This window comes from Panthera tigris, chromosome B1 (assembly GCF_018350195.1).
Source record: "Panthera tigris isolate Pti1 chromosome B1, P.tigris_Pti1_mat1.1, whole genome shotgun sequence".
Taxonomy (NCBI): domain Eukaryota; kingdom Metazoa; phylum Chordata; class Mammalia; order Carnivora; family Felidae; genus Panthera; species Panthera tigris.
In genome coordinates, this window is record NC_056663.1 from 48578756 (window position 1) to 48593331 (window position 14576).

Genomic DNA, 14576 nt, shown 5'->3' on the forward strand with positions numbered 1-14576 from the left:
TAGCTGATATGGAGATGGGGCCAGGTAAAGGCTGCCCAGCTTCTGTGACAATTCTTGTGCTGCCCCTGGTCCTGCCCTCTCACAGCACAAGCACCTGGGTCAGTTCTGCCAAAGCCCCTGGCAATATTCACCTGATCCCAGTGTCCCATCAAGGGGCTGGGGCCACTGTAGAAGTAGGGGGGAGAGGGGGAAGCCCCGGAGGGGCACAGATGCTGAGATTATGGGAGGCAGGTAACAGCCTCCCACTAGGAGGCTAGAGAGGAAACACCAACGTCTAAACGTGGCCTCCAAAAGCCGGCCTGTGGAGTAGGAAGAGGGAGGGGTGGTTGAAATTCAGAGGGGTCAGCCGCTCAAAGGGCACGCAACAGCAGAAGACCCCTTCTGGGGTTGGGAGAGGGCTGCTCAGGTGGGCACGTGCAGCTCAGGGAATTGGTGGTGGCGTCTACTTCAGGGTTTATGGTAAGAGGCTGGAGCAGGCACACACTCAGCACCACAGACAACACACCCCACCCTTTAAGGAAGTGAGGAGGAGAGCAGCAGGGGTGTGGTTAACTAGGAGGAGGAGAGGGGAAAACACAAACCTGTCAGCCCTGTTACTCAGCGGAGGCCTCCGGAGCCACCGCGGATCCCTTACCTGCCGCAGCCCCTGGACCCACCTGTACCTGCCGCCGCGCAACCCGCGCCTCACCTGGCGGAGCCGAGGAGCCGTCGGAGTCGGCGCTTCTCTCGGTGTGAGTCCCCTCCCGCGATCCGGGCTGAGCGCCCAGCCAGAAGTTGGAGGCTGGACGGGGTGGCAGGGGGTGGCAGGGGGTGATTCCGAGACTGGGGGTACCTGGACCGGCCTGAGAGTTCCTGGAAAAGGAACTCAGGAGTCGGAGCTGCTGGTGCACCGCATGCCCAGGCTCACTAGCCCTCCCCAGGGGTAGAGGGATTCTATTTTTGGAGTTACTTTGAGACAGAAGGGTGTTTCTCCCTCTTTGTCCTCGTTAAGTATTCGTGGAGGGGAGGCGTGGGGGGGGGGCGGTGTGCAGATGATGAGAAGGCACCAAAGGGCCACCTGCCGCTAAAGGTTAGACCAGAGAGCAACAGACCAGGGCTTTCAGAATCCAGCCACAGGTGCTGCCTCAGAGCCCCTCCCTGCGTCCTGCCCTCTCCCCTCTCCCCATGCCCTTCAGCACCCCCACCCTGGTCCTATTCCCATGCCCTTCCCACTGCTCTGGCATGGACTTCCTGCCCCCCTAGAGGGCATCTGCTAAATCGAGCCCTGACTGGAAGCAAGCTGGGAGGGCTCTGAGAGGGGAATAGAGGCAGAACTCCAGGGTGTGTGTGTGTGTGTGTGTGTGTGTGTGTGTGTGTACTAAAGTTAGCACTCCCTGCACTCTGGTTCTTTGTGAAACTACCTTCTAAAGGCCATGAAAGGGTTAAGTTCTGTGCTGCCTTCTCCTGCTGTCAGGCTGTGCGTGGGCAAAGCCTTGGGTGGGTGAACAAGGAACATATGGGTGATGTTCTGAGCCCACCGAGCCCCACCACCTGCCCTAACCCTCAGCCATCTGACACTGGCATCTCCCCACACCCCAAACGTGGGGCTTAATCCAATTAGACTCTTTTAAAGGGGCCAGGGGGAGAAGGGAAGCAGAGTTTGGACACAGAGGGGGCATGTGCCAGGAGGGTTTGGGAGCCCAGGAGGAAGTTTCTGCTGACCTGTAGCTAGACCTGAGCCCACAGGGACAGTTGGTCTGGAACGATCAGGTAAGGGACATGAGCAGGCGCTCTCTCCTCACCTGAGTCCCGGCCAGGAAATGCCGTTGGGGAGCTAAGCCCCAGCTTTTCACAACTCTGAGGGAGGGAGAGGAGGCAGAGATGAAAAAGTGAGTAAAGATGGAAGGGAAGGAGGAAGCAGTCACATTCAAGAGATGCAGCTCTGCCTGAACATTCTTCATTCATTCATTCGTTCATTCAATAAGCATCTGCTGAACTTCCCACCTGAGGTCACATGCTGGTGCTGGGCGTGGGGAGACACAGGTGTATGTGACCCGCCCCTGCTCCCTGGGGCATGCTGCAATGGGAAGGGGCAGTGGTCACGGAGTCAGGGAAGACTTCCCAGCAGAAGTGACTCTAGGTGGAGACGCTAAGGATCCATAGGAATCAGCCAGATAGCGGGAGAGAGGGAAAAAGACCCGCACAAAGCACAGTTAGGGCTAAGACCTGAGGCCAGAAGCAGCATGACACATTCAGGAAACTGAAAGTAGTGCAGTGTGTTCTGAGCATGGAGAATGCAGGGGCGAGGTGAAGCTGGAGAGGTAAGTAGAGACAGCTCCAGAAGGGCCTGCTCAGGCTGCCATGGCAACTCGTGTTGGAGCAACGCTTGGGACCTAGAGCCAGGCGGGAGACTTCCCGGCATGCCTCTGACTCTAGGGTGGGGTTGCTAGATTTAGCAAATAAAAACACAGGACACTCAGATTTGAATTTCAGAGAAGCAATTAATCTTTTTCTAGGATAAGTATATCCCGTGCAATATTGGGACATACTTATACTCAGATGTTATTTATTGTTTCTCTGAAATTCAAATGTAACTGGGTATCTGGTGTTTTATCTGGCAACACTTCTCTACAAGAAGGCTGAAGATGCTACCATGCTGGGGATAGGCAGGTGCCAGGAGAACATATTTATCAGGGCATATTTATCTTGTAACCAATCCTCCTGGATTCCAGTTTGGGACTCCTTCACTGACTGACTGTGTTATTTCTTTTTCTGTTTTTTAAAATATTTATTTGGGAGGGGGACAGAGAGCGAGGGAGAGAGAGAGAATCCCAAGCAGGCTCCACACTGTCAGCACAGAGCCCGACACGGGGCTTGAACCATGAGATCATGACCTGAGCTGAAATCAGGAGTCAGAAGCTTAACCGATTGAGCCACCCAGGTGCCCCTGACCATGTTATTTCTTTAAAACAAAAACAAAAACAAAAAAACAAAAACAACTTGTTCCACGTGTTTATCTACACAGCTGAAGGACAATGATGCCTCAGAAAGAAATTGGGCTTTGGAGCCTGACGGACCTGGATTCAAATCCAAACTTGGCTGCTTGCCCACTGTGAGGCTCCGCACAGACGACTTAGCCCCAGTATCTCTTTTCTGAAAGAATACAGGAATACTTGGTTGTCCAGGCTGTTGAGAGGATCAGTGATAATGCATGTAGTTGCCTAGTGAGTGCTAAGGAAAAAGTGGCAGATACTAATTTTTGTAACACCTCCATGGGGATGACCAAAGTGGTATCCACCAAGTTCTTGGGGCTCATTGATTTCTGTTTATATTTACCGAGCACTCCGAGATCCCAGGGGAAATAATGTGGTAGGGTCCTGCTTCTAGTGAGAGAGTGGGTTAGCTCCTGGGCAGAGAGGGAGAGCCCGAATTGGCTTTTGTTTTTCCAGCTTTGCCATTGCCTTTGAGTAGGCCTCCTCTTCGAGGAGAGCCCCAGCTCTCCTCTTGGAGGAAAGTGGGTGGGGGAGAGGCAGAATTAACTGAAGGGAAATGTGAATTAGTTAAAAGAGAGAATCCACATAAAACACCTAGCACAGCGCCTGACACAAACAAATGCGCTATAAAATTTGGCTGCCCTTATTCCCATTTTTACAAGTAGCTTATTAGAAAAATAGCTTTCAGGGGTGGACGAAGAAAGGGCGCCTTGTGAACCATGTTTGGACTTTAACAGGAGCATTTGTGAAAGCAAACTAGGGGCCTCCTAAAAGGGAACCCAGAGGGAGTTAAGAATTTGTTAAGAGAAAGAGGAAATGGAAATTGTGTTCCCCTTGTGGGAACCGCTGAGTGAAAAATGGCCCCTCTTTCCAATGGCTAAGCCTCCCCATCTCCATGCCCAGTGATAGGCCTTTTGTCCCCAGCTCTTTAGAGCAGCATTTGCCAAACAGTGTTCAGAGAAACTCTATGCCATGAGATAGTTATGGGTGTTCCATTGGGGAAATGTTCAAATGAGCTGGCTCTCACAGATTTGTCATGCAAATTTACACAGTCAAGGTTATGATAAGTCCTGCAGAAAAAGACTCCTGTATCACTGGGCCTACTAGCATTCTGTAAATTTGACTATAGATCTCTGGCAGGGGTGTAGGGAAACCTATTATTGTTTCATAGGAAATAACATTTCATATCTAGTGACAGTTGATGTGGGTACAGTTCTGGGACCAAGCAGGTCTTTCAGAGGACATTATTCATCCCATAACTCTATCAGGGAGGGATCTAATTTATTGTAGACTCAGCGATGTCCAACTTACAGAAGATCTTCAGGGACTGAGCACTTATGTAGAGCTGTCCCTGTACCACATATCCCCCATGGACAGAAACCCCTACTCGTGTCAACCAAAATCTTACTGCAACTTACCCCCATTTCCCATTGTTCACAGAGAACCCTGGGGAAAGTATGGCTCTTAGCAAGTAGCCCTCCATTCTGATGGCAGTAGCTCAGTGCCCTGAATATGGCTAAGACAGGCACAGTTGGTGCGGGAAGGGAAGGAAGGGAGCATACCTGGGTAGACCCCAAGTGGTAGGTCTCCCAGCCTGTAAATTTCCCCCTGCCCAGGAGTGGCCTTGTGGCCTTGGCCTCCCAGAGGAATGGGGCTCTCGGGTGGTCACACATGGGTGGCTGGAAATACCCAACTGCTGGCATGTTCAGGGCTGCAAGGGTGGTGATTAAGAGAAGTCCTTGCTGGCTCAGTGACTGAGGGTTTCTCCTAGACTCTGGGTCATTTCTAGGGTAGAGGGGGAGGAGCAAGAATAGTGGCCTCTGCAATGCTAACATGGTTGGTAGTCCTATGGCCAAGTGCAAAAGCTTGGAGTCAGTCAGCCAAGCTTCCAGCTCCAGTTCCTGGACTTGTCGCTTGATATTAGGCAAGTCACGTAGCCTTGTCCTCCTCATCTATAAGACAGGTGAGAAAGGAGGCAGGCAGTTGGAGGAGGGGGGCTGGGGTAATAGGCATTTATCAACTTACATGGCCTATTTCAATATTTTAACATCCCTTTTGCCTCAACTGCACATAAAAGAAATGCTGTCCTTCGGGGCGCCTGAGTGTCTCAGTCGGTTAAGCATCCGACTCTTGATTTCTGCTCAAGTTGTGATCTCACGGTTCGTGGGTTCAAGCCCCGCATTGGGCTCTGTGCTGACAGCATGGAGCCTGCTTGGGATTCTCTGTCTCTGTCTCTGCCCCTCCCCTCCTTGCTCTCTCTCAAAATAAAAATAAATAAATTTAAAAATAAAATTCAGCCCTTCAACAGGCACGCAGTAAGCATTGAATAAGTATGGCTCTCCTTATCATTCTACTTTTATACTTAGGGTTCACCTGAGCTGGTGGGGAAGCACCTGAGGGAAAAGGCCATCTTCTGAGGGCTGGCACCCATGGCTTCTTGCGTGTGCTGTCTCACCAACCTGCATCACATCTCCAACAGTTTTTGCGTCTTGCCCCCCACTGCACACCCAATTCCCCATGCTTGATGAACAGCCTGGGCCTATTTAACTATTTAACCATTAAAGAGACTTTCTACTACTGCCCATCAGACAATGGAGTCTGAATGGTCACTTGAGGTGTTGAACAAGCTGACAAGCTTCATGAGCTAGTGGCTTCACTCTCTTGGGGTTCTCAGCGTCCTGTGCAAAGCTCTGAGCTGTGTGAAGGCGTGGCTGTGGGGGAGGGGACCGTTTTTTGAGTCACTCTGCTGTTTCCCAAGGTATAATTATTACTCATGATGACAGTTTGATTAAGAGAGCAGGCTGGAGGCTGCAAATTCCGATGCCCTTTTTACCTAGACACAACGGTTGGATTGGTGGGAACACAGGGGTGGTTCCAGGTGGGCTATGGGTGGGTGGCAAGAAAGGACACTCCCCTGGTCAACGTGATTAGAACTAACACTAACTACCGCCAACATCCATGGAAGGGTGATCCCCATTTCTCTCTTGGGGACTGTTCACTAACATCTTCCTTCCAGTGCCCTTCTTGCCTTTTATCTCTTTAAATCCACCTACAAAGAATCTGGCCACATCACTCACTAGCTGGGGCCTCACAGGAACATACCTCTCCCAGTGTTTAGAACTTGACACTGGGTTTAATTGTTATCTCATGAGCCAGTCTCCCTTTCAGTTAGGCCAATTCTCCCAACACCTTTGAGGGCACAGGACCACCGGTCCCCTTTCCTGTGCCCCTTCTTTCTCTGAGGGTCTGCCCACTGCCTGGATCTCTCAGACTCTCCCAGCTGATGCATCCCCACTGGGACAACTGAGGACCCTGGAGGTTCCTTGCAAGCCTTCTGGGAATTCTCTCCCCCACCCCCTCCAAGAGTTTGGGCTTTGTTTGCTCTTGGGGGATGGGAAGGGGCAGGGATCTGTTTCTCACCAGTGAGAGAACAGCCGCTCTGGTCCTGGCCACTGGAACATCACATCTTCTGGTTTCTAAATGATGTAATTTGCCCCGCCCCCTACTTCCTCCCTAGCCTCAAGCACATCTCTGTTCTCCAGGAGCTTTTGCAATGGGAACCCAGCTCCTCTCTTGGGGTGTGGATTTACACTCTCCCACACCTGTTCCTGCTCCAGGCAGGTTAGCAGAGATCTGACACTCCAGCATCTCAGAAGGCGCCCTTATCAGCAGCCGGTTACCTTCCCTCCTCTATTTTCACAAACACGGGCTACCAATGTACAGTGATGTGAACCTAGGCAGTCATAAGTGGCTTGAGTTCCCAAGCCCCTGGTGCAGGCAAGTTGGGAGGCTGGGTTAGCGGACAGCTGATCAGGAGTCAAAACAAGACATGGCTCCAGTTTAGATCCTGCCATTTGCTAGCAATGTAACTTCGGAGGGGGAGGGTGGTCTCTTCAGTCTTGCAGACCTCCCTTTTCTCACTTAAAAATGATGAAGAAGTACAGCGTCCTTGATTAGATCCTTGAGAGAAATCCTTGACTTGTGTGAAAATGCCCTGGAAAGCACCATAGGCACTCTACCTAGAAAGATGAAGAGTTGTGGGTTAGAGCCTTGACTCTGTCACTTTTTACCTGTGTGTCATTGCTACACAGAGACTTAGTTTTCTCATTTGCAACTTGTTCTAGATATCTGTTTCCTTTTTCTACCCTCTTCACCTCCTCGACTCTCAGGGCCAGTCTTTCTTTCCTTTTCTTTTTTAAATGTTTATTTATTTTTGAGAGAGAGAGAGAGAGAGAGAGAGAGAGAGAGAGAGAGAATGCATGAGCAGGGGAGGAACAGGGAGAGAGGGGGGACAGAGGATCCGAAGCAAGCTCTGTGCTGACAGCAGTGAGCCCAATGCGGGGCTCATACTCATGAACCATAAGATCATGACCTGAGCCGAACTGACTGAGTCACTCGGGTGCCCCACGGTCAGTCTTTCTTTACAGGTGAGGGACTGTGTCTGTTCTCAGTGAGTTTACAGACTGGTGGAGGAGGTGGTAAATAAAGATACATAACTGTAAGACAAGATGGGGACTTGCAGTGCCATAAAAGGCACCCATAAAGTGTGATGATGTCAGAGGATGGAGAGATTACTCTGTCTGGGGAGTCCAGGGATGCTTCCTGGAGGAAGTGGAATTGGAAATGCTCTGAAAGGATGGGTAGGGTCTGGCCGCAGAAACTTGGGATGGTGCTTGTGGATAAAGAAGAGAGTAAATAAAAGCAGGGAAGTGGGAAGGCCTAGTCTGAATGACTCACTTGGGGTGGAGCCGAGGCTGTCAAAGGGCAATAAAGATAAGGGCGGAAAGTAAGATAAGGCTTCAACCTGGTGGCTGAAAAGTTTGAACATTATTCTGAAGGCTGCAGGGAGCCTTTGGACTTTATGCTGAAGGCTGTAAAGAGCTGTGGAGATGTCAACTTGGGTGAAGGGGGCCCTGATCAAATTTGGGCAGTAGCAGGTAAAGAGGATCCGAGAAAAGAGAGCTTGACATTTCAGGAGGAGCAGCTATGATATGTTACAATAATTCATGTCTTAAGAGTCTGGATAAATTCAGGATGATATGGGGGTCCTGGAGATATCTGCTAGTCAGTTGGAGGCTTCTCCATTCTCCGAGTTGAAATCGGTCCTTAGTTGAATGGGAAAGCTGTAGCGTTCATGGGAACATCAAATTGTTTACGTTATACCCAGAATTTGCCATTCTCCTTAATCCCCTCCTTCTTCCACACTTTTGATTCACAGATAAGCCCTTTCCCACAGCCTTCATCTTTTGCTAGGTATGCGCTAAGTGTCAGCTTGTCTCCAGGTTTAATGGCAACCTCCTTGAGAGTCAGTGAGCAACTTGCACTTAGATCTGCTGCCCCTCCATCCACCCTTATCAGTTCACGTGACTCCAGGGCTCTACTTCCAGCCAGGCCCTCCTCCCTTCAGCCCCCCACTTCCAAGAGTCTATAAGACATTTCCACTTGAGTAATTCATCTTATTTTTTTTTAATTTTTTTTTAACGTTTATTTATTTTTGAGACACACAGAGAGAGAGAGAGAGAGAGCATGAACAGGGGAGGGTCAGAGAAAGAGGGAGACACAGAATCGGAAACAGGCTCCAGGCTCTGAGCGGTCAGCACAGAGCCTGACATGGGGCTCGAACTCACGGACCGCGAGATCATGACCTGAGCCGAAGTCGGACGCTTAACCGACTGAGCCACCCAGGCGCCCCGAGTAATTCATCCTAAATGCTACATGTAGGAAACCAAGTTCATCAGTTTCTCAAACAAAACCATCTCTTCCTCCAGGAGTCTTTCCTGTTCATGTAGTGGTCTTTCTCCTAGAGTCCCAAGTCGGAAACCTTGAAGTTCTCTTCCCTTTCTCCTCTTTGCTTTTCTCTGCTCGTATCTTACCTATCCCTAATCCTGCAGATTCCTCCTTCATGACTCTCATTTGTGTCTTCTCTTCCCCCATCCCCCTGCAGCACTGCTCTAGTCCAGGCCACGCTGATTAGCTAATATCCCCTAATATTATCTAGGAGCCTCTCTCTTTCCTTCTTCCAGTTCCCTCAGAAGCTCCCATGACCCTAGACAAATCCAGATCCCTTAAATTTAGTCTTCAGTGCCATCAATTATCTGGCCTTTGTCTACCCTTCTAGCTCCCCCATACTTTCCATGCTAAGCTCTTCACCCTAACTAGCCTGATCTGCTCACTGGTCCCCATCAAACATTTGCTCAAGTCCTGGTCCTGCCCGAAGCCCTGCCCACCTTCCCAACTCTGACAGAGCTTCTTTGCCTCCTCTGATCTGCCAGAATTTATTAGCCCATCCCAGTGTGAAATTCTTTGGGGGCAGAGAGGTGCTTTTCATTTTGTTCTCCTTCTTAATTGCCTCAAGTCCCAAAGAGTGGAGGTTCCATTTCCCTTGTTCCCTACACACTGATACCTGGCTCACTGGGCCAGATGTGGATCTGCCTCATTCCCTGTGCTGGCATCTCAGCTGCCAATGGCAACAGAGCAGGAACCTCATTCCCCCCAGGTGTCAGGTTGTGCTCTTTGTCTCTTTGGATTTGTGGAGGTTTCCTCAAGCCCTGGGACAGGAAGTCAGAGATTTGGAGCAGAAGCTCCATAATCTCTTTATAAGCTACTCCTGTGTCTCTCTAATCCCTGGATCCTTGCCTTTGTCTTTTCCCTCATCCTCCTGCTTATTGAGCTCATTTGAACCAGACTGAAGGACAGGAGAAAGACAGGGTATAGGAAAAAATGCAGGGAACCTGGTAGAGGGGAAACTGCTTTGGGAATATGGAAGAGAGATTTGCAAGGCAGAGGCTGGAGGTTTTTAGTAACCCGGACTTAAGCCTGAATGTGCACAGGCATAGGGTTTGCCATGGTAACTGCACTCAGAGCTTTCTGGATCCTGCAGTCCCAAGATTTGAAAACCCTGAGTACACATTGGCTCCTTTATCTCCAGAGAGTGGCCCTCCATTGGCCCCAATGTACCTCTGAGCCCTCTCCCTCTTTCTCTTCCTGACTCTCTATGTAGAAAAACTCTTCCTGCTCCCGTTTGCTAAACACTTAGCCTCCAACCTGTGTTCACTCCCAAGGAAAGGCATGAGGGGCAGAGAGAACCCCACCCTGAGAATGGGAGCCCTGGGTCTGGTCAGTGGCTGCTCTGTCACTGTCCCTCCACATGATCTTAGATGAGTCACCTGGGTAAGCCTGTTCAAGTTTCAGGGTTTTCATTTGTACATACAATAAGGTTTAGGGACTTGTTAACAAGTGGACAGTTTTCCTCAAAACGGATCTTAGGCAAAAGCCCAGTATGTAAACCAGGTAAAAACAGACCATCCCAGGGTTGAGCAGGGAGGCAGGGTGCCTGCTGGACCTTAAGCTCTTCCACAGTGGTCCCTGGGTGGTCTCTGGGCCCTCCATGCATCTCTTGGGGCCTGGGTCATCTTGGATCCTTTCCAGGCCTCCAGTTCTGGAGATTCTTATTGTTTGTGTGTGGTGGGGGCTGGAGAATGGGTCTGGATTCAAGTGGATTCTGTAAATAATGATCTCAAAGTAAGGAATCCAGCCTGGGGTAGGGCATGTGTATGTGTTGGGGTAGCAGGGTACTGTATGCAGAACTGCCTGACAGCAGATGCATAATTTCTCCCTCTGAGCCAATGCACATACATGATAACGGGAAGAAAGCACAGAATTTTCGTCTGAGCTCCCAGGAACCTACGGCACCCCCCAAATATTAGGAATGACCCACAAGGTTTTATGATGTGTTTTACTAGCTCTTCACAGAAAGTACTTCAAAATTGAGCTCCATTGCGATTCAAGCAAACTAGGCTGTAAGCTCTGTCGAGGTCAGAGCCATGCACTGAGAGTCCGTGTTATATCCTAAGGATGCAGCTGGTGCCTGACAGTCAGTTGGCGTTTGATATGCACAATGTGTGCCTGAAACTGACCATCTGTGTACCTCCCAATAAGGAGGTTGTTAAAAAAAAAAAAAAGCTGATGTGAATATGTAAATGTTTTAGAGTAATATTTAATACATTGTTTCAGTGACCGGTTTAAAATCACATACTGTGTAAAATAATACATTGAATTAAAATATGGCTTTTCTCCAATGCCCCCTGGTACAAAACCTTTAACACTCCCCTCACATCTTTGACATCGGTATCCTTCTCACCACTGGAACCAATTTTTTGAGTCAGCAATCCACGTTCTCGCCTGTATCATTGTCCCTACATTCTAAAGAGAGTTGGTTACCTCTTTTTGTTCCAGACTGTGTTTGTTTATTTTTGAAGAGCAGCTTTTATGAGACCTAATTCACACACCATAAAATTCATCCTTTTAAAATGTACATTTGGTGAATTTTGATGTATTCCCAGAGTTGTGCAGTGGACACCACTGTCTGATTGCAAAACATTTTTATCACCCCGTAAGAAACCGCATACCAAAATCAGCTGTTCCTTAATTTTCTATCTTCTCTCCCCCTGCCAGCCCCTGCAACCACTCTCTGTTTTTATGGATTTGCCTATCCTGGACATTTCACATAAATGGAGTCATGCACTAACGTGACATTTTTTTTTTTTTTGACTGGCTTCTTTCACCTGGCATCACGTTTTCAAGGTTCATCCAGGTCACAGCATGTGTGCCGCCTTCACTCCTTTTTTATTGCCACATAATATTCCAGTGTATGGATATACCACATTTTGTTTACCCATTCGTTAGCTGATACACATTTGAGTCGTTTCCATTGTTTTGACCACGTTGAATAATGCTGCTATGGAACATACACGTATCAGTTTTTATGTGGACGTACGTTTGCATTTCTCTTAGTTATCTACATAGGCGTGGAATTTCTGGGTTGTGTGGTACCTCTGTGTTTAGCGTTTTGAGGAAGAATCGAACTGCTTTCCCCAGCAGCTGTAGCATGTTACATTCCCATCAGCAACGTGTCACGGCTCTAATTTTCCTGATTCTCATCAATGCTGGTTATTGTCTGTAATTTTGATTCTAGCTATTCTAGAGGGCATGAAGTGGTATATCATGTGGTTTTCACATGTATTTCCCTATAATGACAAATGATGTGGAGCATCTTTTCATGGACTATTGGCCCTTTGTATGCCTTCATTGGAGAAAAGCTTAATCAAATCCTTTAGATGGTTTTTTTTGTGTTTGTTTTTGCTGTTCACAATAAAACCACTTCATGCATTGCTTTTAAAAAAATGATCTTTTAAATGTTTTCTTTTTAATAACAAAATTCACACTTATAATTGGGAGGCTATGCCCTCAAGAAAAGTTACTGAATTTATATTATAGTACCATGCTGCCTTAAAAAAAAAAATCAGTTAGGTGACCTTTGTAAGCCTCCTTTGGGAGGCATTGATTGAAGTGGTATCAGGCTAATACTTTTTCTCAAAGAGTATATTTTTATTCAAAATAGAATAACTGAGAGGGCAGCCCATACTGTGAAATATTCTGTTAGGGCTAGAATATGTACTTCCTCTTTTCTGACAGCTAATTTGGGAAAGGGAAGAGCTTTACCTTATATTCAAGCATATACGATACAGAAAAATAGATATATAAAAACAGATGGATGGATGAATGGATGGATGGATGGATGAACAAATGACTTTAAGAATGAATGAATGAATGAATGAATGAATGAATTAAAGAAGGAAGAAGGAATGTAAGCTAGTGAGTCAGTCAATCAAGCAACCACACCAATCTATCCCTCTTTATTCTCTCTTAATTCCTGCTGAGAAAACCAGCACTGGTCTTAATTTACACTACATATAACCATATAGAAAATTATTTAAAAAACAAGTTTGCAGTTACAAGTTAGAAATACGACACTGTATTTTCTGTTGCCTGGAATATTGTTATCAACTTCCTTTAAAATGGGAGAACCTGGGGCGTCTGGTGGCTCAGTCGGTCAGACAACCGACTCTTGGCTTCTGTTTGGGTCATGATCTCATGGTTCTTGGGTTTGAGCCCCACATGGGGTTCTGTGCTCACAATGTGGAGCCTGCTCGGGATTCTCTCTCTCCCTCCCTCTCCCTCTACCTCTGCCCTTCCCCCGTCACTCTCTCTGTCTCTCAAAATAAATAAATAAACTTTAAAAATTTTTAAAAAATGGGAGACCCAGAGAGACTGGACATGGTGGAGAAACCCAAAGATACCGTAACATGATTGCAAGATTTGACTCAGGGTTGTACTACTGGAACAGTACCTTTAGGAATGTGATTTTGTTTTATTTAATATTTATTTATTTTTGAGGGAGAGAGAGAGAGAGAGAGAGAGCTAGTGGGGGAGGGGCAGAGAGAGGGAGACAGAGGGTCCGAAGTGGGTTCTGTAATGACAACAGAAAGTCCGACCCAGGGCTCAAACTCATGAACCATGAGATTATGACCTGAGCTGAAGTCAGATGCTTAACCAACTGAGCCCTCCAGGCACCGCTAGGGATATGATTTTATACCAGGATTTTCTTCAGGCCTGGAGTCCATCCCTACCCTTCGTGCCAGCATGAGGACTTCAGGGTTGCTGGTGTCTTAGGCATGGGCCTGAGGCTTTTCATTCTCCTTTCTCTGGAGAATAGACTGTTCTATCCCACAAACCACACTCACCAGTGATTCATCAGCCAGTTCTACAGAGAGAGACTGCCCCTTCCAGTCTTCATCTTTGGTCCTGTCTCGAGAAGACAATATGAGCTGGAGAGGAGTACTGTGGAGTTTGGGGTGAGAGTGAGGCAAGGAAAGAGGAAGGATTGCAGAAGAGAGCACAAGAATAGAAGTATGTAGTCAGACTTATGAAGAAGTGACAGAGACATGGGTGAAGGCAGGAAGGGTGGCTTTTAAAGACTCAGACCCTGGAGGGGGAATAAGTGACCGATAATACTACTCTTTAGAAAGAACTTCATGGCAGCCACAGAAGGGCAGGTTCCCATGGTGTTTACTCTGGAGTGTGTGTGCTTGGATTTGGGGTCAGGAAGCAAGGCGCAGTGAAGGCATTTGTTGCCATGTTGCCATGGCCTGAAGCTCCTGCTGCAGGGCTGGGGTGTAAAACTGCCCAGAGAGGGTGGTGGTGAGGGCTGGCCCCCAGGAAGAGCCCACTTCCTTCTCTTTTCCCTGTACATCTATGTGGGCTGGGGAGTAGGGCAGGGAGGATGGAGAGGGGCTTGGCCAGATGAGCAACAGCCATCTGTTGGGGGGAAGGTCAGAGGATGAGGCAGTGCTCAGGAATGGGGAATCTGTGAAGACAACACACACCTGGAAAGCAAGGGACACACGGGCATCTGGTTTGCCCCAATAGTACAAATAGGGTATTTCACAGGAATTATGGAACATATAGGATATTTAGGACTAGAAAAGTCTGGTGGAGGGAAAGGAACTGGGCATTGGACAGGAGCTCGCATTCCACCATCCCCGAGCACCCCTCCTCCAGAGCTCTTGGCTGTGCCATCCATCTATTGCCAGGCACATGTTATCTTGAGATAAACTTATTTTTCACAAGTACATGCCTTGCTAACGGAACGGTGGAAGGCAGAGGCCTTGTCTCATGGCTCTCAGTCTCCCAATCATATTCCAGCAAATGTCAGGATGTGAAACCTGTACTCAGGAAACATTTGTTCAGATCTGAGGAGGCTTT

The 14576-nt window shown here is 48.2% G+C and overlaps 1 protein-coding gene across 4 annotated transcripts in view; it reads left to right on the forward strand.

The window, feature by feature from the left end:
- The first annotated feature begins 553 nt into the window (after window positions 1–553).
- The window catches only part of PTK2B (protein tyrosine kinase 2 beta), a 124221-nt gene continuing 110198 nt past the window's right edge, over window positions 554–14576 (forward strand). For all 4 annotated transcript variants that reach the window (XM_007097095.3, XM_007097097.3, XM_007097098.3 and 1 more), the window contains exon 1: window positions 554–731. The gene's annotated coding sequence lies outside the window, so the exon portion shown is untranslated. The remainder of the gene's footprint in view (window positions 732–14576) is intronic.